Source organism: Salmo salar, chromosome ssa09 (genome assembly GCF_905237065.1).
Source record: "Salmo salar chromosome ssa09, Ssal_v3.1, whole genome shotgun sequence".
NCBI lineage: Eukaryota > Metazoa > Chordata > Actinopteri > Salmoniformes > Salmonidae > Salmo > Salmo salar.
In genome coordinates, this window is record NC_059450.1 from 95495949 (window position 1) to 95510499 (window position 14551).

At 39.7% G+C, this 14551-nt stretch overlaps 1 protein-coding gene across 3 annotated transcripts in view; it reads left to right on the forward strand.

The window, feature by feature from the left end:
• The first annotated feature begins 3449 nt into the window (after positions 1 to 3449).
• The window catches only part of LOC106612267 (protocadherin-11 X-linked), a 267425-nt gene continuing 256323 nt past the window's right edge, over positions 3450 to 14551 (forward strand). For all 3 annotated transcript variants that reach the window (XM_045724242.1, XM_045724243.1, XM_014213274.2), the window contains exon 1: positions 3450 to 4242. The gene's annotated coding sequence lies outside the window, so the exon portion shown is untranslated. The remainder of the gene's footprint in view (positions 4243 to 14551) is intronic.

The window sequence follows — 14551 nt, forward strand, 5'->3', positions numbered from 1 at the left end:
CTGCCTCCAGAACAACATTCATGACAACAACAAAAAATGCTAACCTGCTACACACTTTGAGCTAAATCCTACTTTGACATATGCTGTACGTACATAACTTGGACCTTCCCATAGATCCCTTAATAATGTATTTTGATGCATTGACAATTGGTGCATTGATGGAAAATAAAATGGACAAGTTCAGGACCTGTCCCTCCATACACCCTCTTCTTACAGTGAGGATTGTCCTGATCGATCAAAAAACGCACAGCTTGTCCCTCCTAAAGTTAGTTTTGGGCGTAGATGAGCAAAATAGCCCTTTGAATAATGCATGAGGAGTTTTGTGCCTTTTTTATAACGCTTGAAGGCTTTCACATTAGCATTTCTTAAACATGCCTTGAAGAAGTCCTACATTGACAAACAGTATAATTAAGAATACGTAGATCAAAGCCCTTCAGGTCTACCACAGACAGCTCTAGCTGTGGCCTTATAGAATGGAACAGGTTGTAAAGGAGTTATGGCAAATCTGTATGCTATATAGTGTTCCTGAGATAATATAGCAACAATAACTCTCTCTTGCATATCCAGGTCAGTGCTGGATTTAAGGTCTACACATCAAGTTCATTACTTTATCATTTTTTTTCTACCAATCAAAGTACACACTTGAATTGTAAACTAGGCTTGTTCTGTCTCTTTTTAATACTTTATTTTACTTTCCTCCTCCTGGCTATGTCCCAATGGCACCCCATTCCCTATGTAGTGCACTACATTAAACCAGGACCTACAAGTCTCTGGTCAAAATAAGTGAACTATTTAGGGAAGAGGGTACCACTTGGGAAACAATAGTGTGAAACACTATTTGCACTGAACAACACCGATCACCTGCCCTACTGGTTCCCTCTGTCTTAGTGGGTGAGGAGTGTGGCACCTACTTCAGGGGGATAGATGGAAGGTAGGAGCGGTATAGATGGAAGGTAGGAGCGGTATAGATGGAAGGTAGGAGTGGTATAGATGGAAGGTAGGAGGGGGATAGATGGAAGGTAGGAGGGGGATAGATGAAAGGTAGGAGCGGTATAGATCGAAGGTAGGAGGGGGATAGATGGAAGGTAGGAGGGGGATAGATGGAGGGTGGGAGGGGGATAGATGGAAGGTAGGAGGGGGATAGATGGAGGGTGGGAGGGGGATAGATGGAGGGTGGGAGGGGGATAGATGGAGGGTAGGAGGGGGATAGATGGAATGTAGGAGGGGGATAGATGGAAGGTAGGAGGGGGATAGATGGAGGGTGGGAGGGGGATAGATGGAAGGTAGGAGGGGGATAGATGGAAGGTAGGAGGGGGATAGATGGAGGGTGGGAGGGGATAGATGGAAGGTAGGAGGGGGATAGATGGAGGGTGGGAGGGGGATAGATGGAGGGTAGGAGGGGGATAGATGGAATGTAGAAGGAGGATAGCTGGAGGGTGGGAGGGGGATAGATGGAAGGTAGGAGGAAGGGGGATAGATGGAGGGTGGGAAGGGGATAGATGGAATGTAGGAGGGGGATAGATGGAATGTAGGAGGGGGATAGATGGAATGTAGGAGGGGGATAGATGGAATGTATGAGGGGGATAGATGGAAGGTAGGAGGGGGATAGATGGAGGGTGGGAAGGGGATAGATGGAGGGTGGGAGGGGGATAGATAGAGGGTGGGAGGGGGGATAGATAGAGGGTGGGAGGGGGGATAGATGGAGGGTGGGAAGGGGATAGATGGAGGGTGGGAAGGGGATAGATGGAGGGTGGGAGGGGGATAGATAGAGGGTGGGAGGGAGGGAGGGAGGGAGGGGGATAGATGGAGGATAGGAGGGGGATAGATTGTCTACATCCCAAATGGAAGCCCATTTCTCGGAGGGCTCTGGTCAAAAGTAATGCAGTAGGGAATAGGGTGCCATCTGGGATGCACACTAAGTGGTTGGGTAGATGGGGGTGGACGAGGAGACACAGGTGGAGGCTGGCTGGCAGGCTGGCTGGCAGGCTGGCTGGCTGGCTGTTGTTTAGGAAACCTTGCCTGGGGGTTAACAGGTTCAAAACAAGGTGATTTGTTGCAGGAAGGCAGAGTTAAACTGACAGAGGTGATCAATTGTTACATGGTGGAGGGGACATTGACCTCTGATGACCTCTGAAGGCTCACTAACATCCCTTTTTGACCACTGACTTCTGGATGATGCCCCATAAAACATACATATAGGGTCCTAACTGTCCAAATGGAGATCTATTTCATTCCCCAATTTGTACTCGTTCACATATGAAATACCCACAACTTGTTTTCACCCAAGTGGATTTAGGACAGTTATTACATTTTAATAGCATTAAAAAAAAACACTACACTACCTGGATTTGCAATAACAGAGCATTTACTACGTAACAACATATTACTATAATGTCATCACATTGTTATAACTTAGGTATAAGAACAACTTTAAGAGCAACTTTATGCTAAGTGTTTCCCATAAGGATTTAAGGCATTATCACGTTGGCTTTGCATTTAAAACGTGACACAAGTCAGCAAATCATTTGGACTTGGGAATACATGATGCCTTCGGATCGTTTTCAGCCACTAATGATTTAATATGGGCATGGTCATGACCTCCCCTGTTAAGAAGTAACGTTTATTTGAAAAGTGAACAGTGCAGCCCCTCTTTCTCAGGCGGTTATTGGAACCAGATTGACTAGGCTAGGCTGGTGCAGTGCCCCCTCTTTCTCAAGCGGTTATTGGAGCCAGATTGACTAGGCTAGGCTGGTGCAGTGCCCCCTCTTTCTCGGGCGGTTATTGGAGCCAGATTGACTAGGCTAGGCTGGTGCAGTGCCCCCTCTTTCTCGGGCGGTTATTGGAGCCAGATTGACTAGGCTAGGCTGGTGCAGTGCCCCCTCTTTCTCAGGCGGTTATTGGAGCCAGATTGACTAGGCTAGGCTGGTGCAGTGCCCCCTCTTTCTCAGGCGGTTATTGGAGCCAGATTGACTAGGCTAGGCTGGTGCAGTGCCCCCCTCTTTCTCAGGCGGTTATTGGAGCCAGATTGACTAGGCTAGGCTGGTGCAGTGCCCCCTCCTTCTCAGGCGGTTATTGGAGCCAGATTGACTAGGCTAGGCTGGTGCAGTGCCCCCCTCCTTCTCAGGCGGTTATTGGAGCCAGATTGACTAGGCTAGGCTGGTGCAGTGCCCCCTCTTTCTCAGGCGGTTATTGGAGCCAGATTGACTAGGCTAGGCTGGTGCAGTGCCCCCTCTTTCTCAGGCGGTTATTGGAGCCAGGCTAGGCTAGGCTACAGAAGAGCCGATGCATCTTGTTGTGCTTGTGGTGGTCAACACTATACTCTACACACCCAGCTAAAACAATGCAGGGATCTCCTGTTTACAGTGCAGCTTTAAGAGGATGGGAGAAGATGGGAGCTGTATTGTTTACTGTAGGCTCCTCCTCTCACAGTGATGTCAGTCGGAGGCAGAGAGGTGGGCAGTACTGAGGGATCGGGTTCATACAATGCTACTGAGACAACTAGGCACAGCTTAGCACACTGATACAGCATACCGTCAGCCCTGCTGTAAGTGATGCCGCACTAAGGAACACTTTCACCCAAACTCCGTTGGGGGACAGAACACTACCCAGGCTACAGTTCATTTATGTGTTCTTTTTTGTTGTTGCTGTATAATAACATTTACAAAAATGAAAACAGTGCTGTCAGAACTGAAGTTTTCAGACATCGTACCAAACTGTTTCATTTTTTGCGCGCTCTTGGATGGAAGTTTTTGCGCTTGTAAAAAGCTTTAACACATGCTCAGTGAAACGGTCTTTCATACAAGCGGTTTTCACCATTTAATATCAGGAGAAAACATTATTATTATTTTTTTAACACACACGTAGGGCCAGGGCTATTTCATGTGAATCAATCAACTTGGACCATCAGCATCTCTCCTGCCGCCCGTAATTGAACCCACGCTTAACTCAAGATATCTGAAGAGGAATTACGTCGCGCTCTTCGTGCTACAAAGTTATTCTGCAAGCAATGCTTGTTTTGCCTTTCGAATGTGGACCATAGACTTTTTTAGGACATGGATCATTTTCTGTAGCGGATAACCCTATTGATTTGCGTTTTATTTGATTCCAGCTACCCGAAGAGGATATTTTTCTCTCCCCTATTCCACTTCAGTGTAATTATATGGCACTTCTTCTAAAGCAGTGATGTCGCTACGTGACGGGAATTGCGATTGATTTTACATATTCTGTTTCAAGGGATATAAGGTAAGCATTATTATTATCCTCACTACAGTCAAGTAAAAAACAAATAGGAAACAACATTAATTTATAGTATCAGTTTATTTAATTCTCAATACCAGCCTACAAGTTATCAATGTCTCATGTCATATGGAAATGTTATGTACATTTTAAGAGGAAATTGTTCAACCTATATAGAGGAAAATACTTTATGATGTCGGTATCGCTAAAGGAATCCGAATGGACCACCAATTTACGCAAACCTGCCGACCATCTGCCGCATCGCAGTTGATTCGCATCCCTCGATAACTGGGGTTGCATGCATGCCACCGTAATGTTATCAAATCATTTATAGATAAAATCACAATAATCGCATTCAGTGTTAAAACAGAGGACCCCCATTGCGCCATGTCTTTACGCATCGGATTTGGTCAGTCACATCATCCATAGTGCAATTAACATTCAGTTCATCCTAGCTGTAGTGGACGCCGTTATAGTTATGGTCACGACCTATTTCAAAACATTTATATTTTCTTCAAGCAGCCTATAGGGTATTACTGACTATACTTTTCAACCATAGCTGTCGCATGACCATTATTGTCGGTCGGTCATGAGTTATTCAATCCGTGCATGGTCAATATAGCTACATTGTTTTCAAATTAAATGTTTAATATGGGCAAGCTAGGCTAGTGCATACTATTCGACAGGTGCGTTTTTTTGACTGCATGTTTATTAAGCAAGTTAGCGTTTTTTCGTCAGGAATCGCAGAACGGTCACTAGCTGGCACAGTCACCTAACCCTAACCTTAACCACGCTGCTAACCCACATGACAGTTAATGAGTATCCTAACTAAGCCAGAACTCCCTGGCCAATAGCATTATGGATAATGCACACAGAGACTGGCAGGCAGCTTTCAACTTCGGGGGGCATTATCTTCTTTACCATTAGCATTGCCAATAGGTCCGTTATTTGATATTGGACTGATTAGTGCTCTTGATGAACACATATGCTGTATACTAAACACAGTATCCATACGCTCCATGCTCGAAAACTACATGCAATAGGCTATAAGGGAAGCTAAGACACCATATTCATGCTCAACGTTCCCGGTGCTTAATTTTATTGAGGGGATTCACAGGTCAACAGATCCGTCAGTCTCCATCTCTCCACATAGCCTCTAAAACAGCAGGCGATGACATACTGTTATTGAAGCTTTTTTCGATGTTATTATCTAAGTAACCATAGGCCTGCCTTTACCTTTTATGATAAAATGGAGGCTATTCATATTTTATTCACGGATGTTATCCAGATTGATTGGTTAATGATTTCCTGACTTAGATGACATGCCTGAATTTACTCTTAGAAAAATGTTTTCTGATAATTGATATGGATTGCAGTATAGGCTAACAGAGATTGATAAGGCTGTTGTGCTTAGATCTAAACTTGTTTAAAAGTGTTCATAATCTTAGTTTTATATACATTCAAATGTGGGCCTATACCACTGCTTAGTTGTCCTTAGTTGTGGTAACTAACCACTGCTTAGCAGTCCTTAGTTGTGGTAACTAACCACTGCTTAGTAGCTCTTAGTTGTGGTAACTAACCACTGCTTAGCAGTCCTTAGTTGTGGTAACTAACCACTTCTTAGTAGTCCTTAGTTGTGGTAATTAACCATTGCTTAGTTGAATGATAAACCATTCTTCAAATGGTAATTAACCATTGCTTAGTTGAATGATAAACTATTCTTCAATGGTAATTAACCATTGCTTAGTAGTCCTTAGTTGTGGTAATTAACCATTACTTACTAGTCCTTAGTTGTGGTAATTAACCATTGCTTAGTAGTCCTTAGTTGTGGTAATTAACCATTACTTACTAGTCCTTAGTTGTGGTAACTAACCACTGCTTAGTAGTCCTTAGTTGTGGTAATTAACCATTGCTTAGTTGAATGATAAACTATTATTCTGCTAATTAAGTATGACACCTGAGTATTTCACCTGGATGTGCAGTTTTATATGTGACTGGTGTTGCCTCTTACACGTCCACTAATTGATAAGCAGTTGGTTTTACATTGCATTATGGTTTTATAGATGCTGAAGCTATTGCAATAGTGTCCAAAACAATGATACTTCAGTCACATGCTTCAAAATGTAGTTATGAATGGCTCTCCTCTTTCCCCTTTATTATATTTATGATATTATTAATAATTTTTTTAAATATTATGATTAATAACACCAATCACTTTCTCCTAATATCCTCTTATATGTATGTACCTGAAATACTCCATTATCCCTGCACATTGTACATTTGGTATTGGCACTGACCCTATTCTATTTTATTAATTATTTGTTGTGTTTTTCTTATATATATATATATATATATATATATATATATATATATATATATATATATATATATATATATATATATATTATTATTATTATTATTATTATTATTAGTTATACCTGTGTTGATATTAATTACTGCCCTGTTGGGTAGAGCATGCAAGTTAAGCATTTCACTGAACTTGTGCATGTGACAATACAATTTTAACTATCATTGTATTTGAATTGTATTGTCACACACATTATGTTTCAGTAGCCTAACTTCCACAATGATTCAGAACGATACAGAATAATTTGCACCTGCGTAATGTAATGTCTGTATCATAGAGCATGGCCACCATCAAACACATGAACAATTATGGTATCAATTGTGTAAAATGTATTTATTTTAACAGTATAGTCTTCCCCGACTATTTGGCTAACACAACGAACATGTTTTATTTAATCCTGCTGCACTCAACAATTTTTTTCTCCGAATGCATAGATGTAAAAAATATGGGTTACCAAACAAATGGTTTCTCGAGAATTCTAGGAAAGGAATATATATATATATCGTTTGCTTGCTGTGCCCTTTCCTAGAATTCTCGAGAAACCCTTTGTTTGGTAACCAGTATTTTTTTATATATATATATATATATATATATATATTGAACTAATACTATTCACAACTCTCGATAGCTACCAAGAGTTATTCGACTATCCAATCAAACGTTTGAATTTCAAACGGTTGAATAGAGGTCAAATGAGAGGTCAAATGATAATGATCTTTATATTGGCTCTGGTTGTATTCTATGTGTAGTTAACTAACATGTCCCTTTACTGCCCTCTAGAGGGATTTACAGTAATATCAGATTAACTGACGTGACAAGATGTGAAGGATTTTCATGCCAATTTATGTGAAGTTATCACGTCTGTGTTGGTGACTGTAATGATGTATGGAATATCTTGATGTCTTCTTTCTTTTATTAAATAGATATTATTTTTGATTATTATTTCGTCGTGTTGACATTTCTAACTAGAAAATAATGCAAAGGAAATGTGAAATGTTTGATTTATTTTCCCTTGGGATTGATATATGATTGAAGCATTTACTGTACATTGGGTCCTAAATTAGATTTTTCACAAATTTGACTGAAGAATTAAGACATATGGACAAGGTATTTGTCTTAGCTGAACACAAATAACGAAGAGTAAATATGATTTAGCTATTTTACAATGGTTCATTCTTATCAGTAGGAACCCCTTTGGCATTTGGAATTTCATCTGCCCCAGCTATGAAGACCAAAGTCATTACTCAGTCAAGAGAAATCTACCATTATTCCTCTTGTGACAACTAGATAAGGAAACTTCCAGGCTGTAGATCTTTTAAAGGGAGACTGAATAGATCTTGACAATAAACCTGTCTGTCTGCCAGTCTGTCGACGATCAATGGAACCAGGAAAGATAGAGCCTGGCGTTACCAAGACGATCAATGGAACCAGGAGAGATAGAGCCTGGCGTTACCAAGACGATCAATGGAACCAGGAGAGATAGAGCCTGGCGTTACCAAGACGATCAATGGAACCAGGAGAGATAGAGCCTGGCGTTACCAAGACGATCAATGGAACCAGGAGAGATAGAGCCTGGCGTTACCAAGACGATCAATGGAACCAGGAGAGATAGAGCCTGGCGTTACCAAGACGATCAATGGAACCAGGAAAGAAGAGCCTGGCGTTACCAAGACGATCAATGGAACCAGGAGAGATAGAGCCTGGCGTTACCAAGACGATCAATGGAACCAGGAGAGATAGAGCCTGGCGTTACCAAGACGATCAATGGAACCAGGAGAGATAGAGCCTGGCGTTACCAAGACGATCAATGGAACCAGGAGAGATAGAGCCTGGCGTTGCCAAGATTGTGTCCCTTTGCAAGTCCAGCTTGCAATGCATTAAGAAATATCTCTTAATGTACAGTACCAGTCAAAAGTTTGGACACACCTTATTGCAGGGTTTTCCTTTATTTTTACTATTTTCTACATTGTAGAATAATAGTGAAGACATGACAACTGATATAACACATATGGAATCATGTAGAGACCAAAAAAAGTGTTAAACAAATCAAAATATATTTTATATTTGAGATTCTTCAAATTAGCCACCCGTTTGCCTTGATGACAGCTTTGCACACTCTTGGCAATCTCTAGAAAATAGTACAAATAAAGAAAAACCCTGCAATGACGTGTGTCCAAACTTTTGACTGGTACTGTATATCCATGGAAACTCACATCACAGTTTTTTGGATAGAGAAGTTTTTTGCTGCTACTCCATTTCTGGAGTCACTCCATCAAACTTCCGTTTAAGATGCCAGATCAATAGATTCTTTGGGAAGGTGAAGGTGTTTCCCCCCCTCTCTCCTCTTCCACAGGTCAGTCTGATAATACTACACTGCCCGACTGGCCTGTCTATCATATTGTCATGTAAAGTGATCCAGGAGCTGTCTGCTACAAGCCCCCCCCCCTTGCTCAGCTCTGTCTCTAGAGAGAGGAGAGAAGCAGAGTTGTCTGCTGGATTAAACCTCTTGTCTACGGATCAAAATAACTTTTTCTGGAATCGAGTGAAATGTTTGCATGGAAAGATGTTCTGCTTGATTGACATTGAAACTTCAAATTTTCTCTCTACATTATTTTCCCAAGTCTTTGTTGCCAAACTGTACATGTTTTGCAATTGTAAAAGTTGAAGCTCATTGCTCAATCCCATTAGATCCAATGTATAGTTTTGAAGAGAATGTTATCATTATCCATGGCTTGGTTCAGCCTTGGACTCGTCTTCACACGTGGCATTGTGAATAGTAATGAAGCCTTCTTTCTCTCTAGGAAAAGTGCCAACTTCAAAGTCAAGCAAATCACAACCCCCATGCAGTGTCTCATTCATATGACATCACAACATTGTTATATTGGGATCCATACTGCAGAGAGTCACCTTCAAATAGATGTGTGTCATGTAGATACCGTCAGCCATGTTTTTCTAACCCAACAGGCTTATAATGAGTTTAAACCTAACCCTATAATGAGTCTAAACCTAACCCTATAATGAGTCTAAACCTAACCCTATAATGAGTCTAAACCTAACCCTATAATGAGTCTAAACCTAACGCTATAATGAGTCTAAACCTAACCCTATAATGAGTTTAAACCTAACCCTATAATGAGTCTAAACCTAACCCTATAATGAGTCTAAACCTAACCCTATAATGAGTTTAAACCTAACCCTATTTTGAGTCTAAACCTAACCCTATAATGAGTTTAAACCTAACCCTATAATGACTCTAAACCTAACCCTATAATGAGTCTAAACCTAACCCTATAATGAGTCTAAACCTAACCCTATAATGAGTCTAAACCTAACCCTATAATGAGTATCACCCTAAAGCCCTATAATGAGTCTAAACCTAACCCTATAATGAGTCTCACCCTAAAGCCCTATAATGAGTCTAAATCTAACCCTATAATGAGTCTCACCCTAAAGCCCTATAATGAGTCTAAACCTAACCCTATAATGAGTCTCACCCTAAAGCCCTATAATGAGTCTAAACCTAACCCTATAATGAGTCTCACCCTAAAGCCCTATAATGAGTCTAAATCTAACCCTATAATGAGTCTCACCCTAAAGCCCTATAATGAGTCTAAATCTAACCCTATAATGAGTCTCACCCTAAAGCCCTATAATGAGTCTAAACCTAACCCTATAATGAGTCTCACCCTAAAGCCCTATAATGAGTCTAAACCTAACCCTATAATGAGTCTCACCCTAAAGCCCTATAATGAGTCTAAATCTAACCCTATAATGAGTCTCACCCTAAAGCCCTATAATGAGTCTAAATCTAACCCTATAATGAGTCTCACCCTAAAGCCCTATAATGAGTCTAAATCTAACCCTATAATGAGTCTAAACCTAACCCTATAATGAGTCTAAACCGAACCCTATAATGAGTCTCACCTGAGTTCTTCATCAGGAAGAATGACATTTGACATTTTAGTCATCCAGAGAAACTTCCAGGAGCAATTAGGGTTCAGTCAATTAGGGTTAAGTCAATTAGGGTTCAGTCAATTCGGGTTCAGTCAATTAGTGTTAAGTGCCTTGCTCAAGGGCACAACGACAGAATGGTTCACCTTGTTGTCTCTAACCACTAGGCTAGACAATAGAAGGAGAGTTGGAAAGTTCTCTGGTTGAAAAATTGTCAAATAAGATCATAGGATGCAACAATAAAACATGTTGCTATTCTGGCTGATTCCAAACAAGTTAAATTAAATATTGAAAAAATATTTAATATTATTTTTTTCTACTTTTGAGATGCTATTATGGCATTTGGATGTCACCACCATCTCAATGTAAAATGTCTCTATTGTAAAGTTTTAATACAGTAGTTATAGATCTATTCTCAAGACAGTATACTAGCACTGTTCCTATGCAGATAGTGTTTTCATAAGGCATTCACGGAACGCTTCTGAACACAGCTGTGCATAATCTCTGAGATGGATATTAAATAACGGCGCTGGGAGGGGAAATGAAAGGTAGATTGATACTCTCTTTATTACCTCCTAACCAATGTGCTGTGGCTGTCTACATCTCCTATAAAGCTTATTGTAAATGCTCAGAGATCAGATGGGTAGGGCTGGAATGCAGTGGGACATGAATAACAAATTCATATGTTAGTGATAGGATGTAAATTGTTGGAATTTATTCAAAATAACTTTGAAAAGCTAACCGTTATGGAAGACAGTTCCTCAGACATCTACATTTAACCCCAGTGTTGTACAGCTGTGTGGTGTTGTGTATTATTTATTTAAGATGTCTTGCCAGGTTTGACATTAAAAAAGGGGTCACAAATTATACGGAAGTCGTATTGAGACTACAGTCTCTTTTACAGATGAGCCCTGCATAAATAAATCAAACACATACAATATATACAATTACAAAACATATTAAGAATAACAGACACATTTATCAACTTAGTGGTTTCTGATCATCACTCTGAACTGACTAAGGGGGAGCAGAACATCTCATTTCAGAGAGCTCTGGAAGTTGTTCCACACGAAGGGGGCCCAAAAAAAAAAAAAGAAAGCAGCTTCACCCACCTCTGTGGAGACCGAAGGGGCCTCCAGTGTTATCCAAGCCTGAGACTGGGTTTGGTCATTTGTAAGTCTAAATTGAATGAATGATGATAGATACACAGGAAGTTTCTGCATGAGTGCTTTGCAGATAAACACAAGAAAATGCTGCTCTCTCCTTACATACAAAGAGGTCCAACCCACTTTTTGATACAAAACACAATGGTGAGTTCTAGAACCATCACCAGTAACAAACCTAATGGCACAATGGTGAGTTCTAGAACCATCACCAGTAATAAACCTAATGGCACAATGGTGAGTTCTAGAACCATCACCAGTAATAAACCTAATGACACAATGGTGAGTTCTAGAACCATCACCAGTAATAAACCTAATGGCACAATGGTGAGTTCTAGAACCATCACCAGTAATAAACCTAATGGCACAATGGTGAGTTCTAGAACCATCACCAGTAATAAACCTAAGGGCACAATGGAAAACAGCATCTAGTGTTTTAAGTGTAGTTGCTACTGCATGCATATATATATATAATATCCCCATAATCTATAATAGACCATAAAAACTTCTTAAGGATCTCTACAGATCGGTGTCCCACCCGCGGGATGGTTTAGCTAATGTGTGCTAATGCGATTAGCATGAGGTTGTAAGTAACAAGACATTTTTTCCCAGGACACAGACATATCTGATATTGGCAGAAAGCTTAAATTCTTGTTAATCTAACTGCACTGTCCAATTTACAGTAGCTATTACAGTGAAATAATACCATGCTATTGTTTGAGGAGAGTGCACAGTTATGAACTTGAAAAGTTATTAATAAACCAATTAGGTACATTTGGGCAGTCCTGACAGAAACTTTTGAACAGAAAAGCAATGGTTCATTGAATCAGTCCAAAACTTTGCACATACACTGCTGCCATCTAGTGGCCAAACATTATGGCCTTTATCTTGCATTTGAAAAATGATGGCAAAAAAAAAAAGACAATTTTTATTTTATTTTTATTTGTATTATCTTTTACCAGATCTAATATGTTATATTCTCCTACATTCATTTCACATTTCCACAAACTTCAAAGTGTTTCCTTTCAAATGGAATCAAGAATATGCATATCATTGCTTCAGGTCCTGAGCTACAGGCAGTTACATTTGGATGTCATTTTAGGCGAAAATTGAAAAATTATTTTAAAGTGTCCTGGACAATATGCTTCCTATTAACTAAAGTCAGACATTTTGCTTTGTTTTTGTAAAATAAACTAACCTTGAACTTCAACTTCTTAACCAGCTCAGTGAAATGTTTTTTAAATGACAGATTGTCATCAAGCCAGATACCAAAATGTTTTTAGAAAGGAAATCACTCAAATTGTGTACCGTTCAAACTAGTCGTTACAAATGCATTTAAATCTGCATCCATTTGGGACCTAGAAAAAAAAAACATGCATTTTGGTTTGTTTGCATTTGGCACTAACTTTAGATCCAATTGTGATCGCTGCTGTGGTTGAAAATCAGACTTCAAATGTGAAAAGGCTTGGTCCACTGATGGAGTAATGGAGTACAACACTGTATCATCTGCATACAAATCAATATATATATTTTTTTACAGCATTACCAATGTTATTTATATTGATTGTAAACACTAGTGGGCCGAGTATTGAACCTTGGGGCACCCATTTATGTAACTCAAGGAACTCCGATTTAATCCATCTACCGTGATGGCCTGAGTTCTGTCACTGAGAGGACAGCTTTTTCAACCGAATAACATGGTCTACAGTACCCTATCAGGACAGCTTATTCAATATAATAACATGGTCTACAGTACCCTATCAGGACAGCTTATTCAATATAATAACATGGTCTACAGTACCCTATCAGGACAGATTATTCAATATAATAACATGGTCTACATTACCCTATCAGGACAGATTATTCAACATAATAACATGGTCTACATTACCCTATCAGGACAGATTATTCAATATAATAACATGGTCTACAGTACCCTATCAGGACAGATTATTGAATATAATAACATGGTCTACAGTATCCTATCAGGACAGCTTATTCAACATAATAACATGGTCTACATTACCCTATCAGGACAGATTATTCAATATAATAACCTGGTCTACAGTATCAAAAGCTTTTGTCAAGTCTACAAACATGACAGCACAAGGCATTTGCAATATCATTTACAACAAGCATGGCAGCCATAGTAGTGCTGTGTTTAAGTCTGAATCCGGATTGATTCATATTAAGGATACCGTTTTACAGATAGATAATAACATGGCTGTTTGTTGACCAATGATTCTAGTATTTTCACCAGACAAGGCAGCCTGGAAATGGGTTAATCATTAATAAGAAATCACTACTATACCTGTCCTTATGGAGTGGCAGAGAAAACGTTCCAAACTTTTGGAATATTTCTTGATACTAAAATAAAATAAAACGTTTAAAAAAGTGTGTTATTTAGCCAGCAATTTAGTGGCGCTGCATACTTTAAGCAAAGACTGGTCCTCATGACAAGTGTTACAATACATCACAACTGCATCACATTGCATTATACCTGCAGACTTTAAGTCTCCCCTTGGTCCAGGTCTCCCTTGTAAAAAGAGACCTCAATGGAACTTCCTGGATAAATACAAGTTAAATAAATAACATTTTAAAGTATAGTGTTAGCATAAATTCTAATCATAAATTCTAATAATAACCTGAAAGTTGTTCTTGCTATAACAAGCAGAGCAACTGCCATCATATCTCCATGGTCCCTCTTTGGATGGCCTAGTTTGGTTTTGGCAACAGGGACCTTTGCCCTCTAGCCAGGTTTTAGCACACAAAGCTTTGATATAATTGGTGGAACTACCGATCAAGCAAACTGGCATAAAATAAGAAAACACTG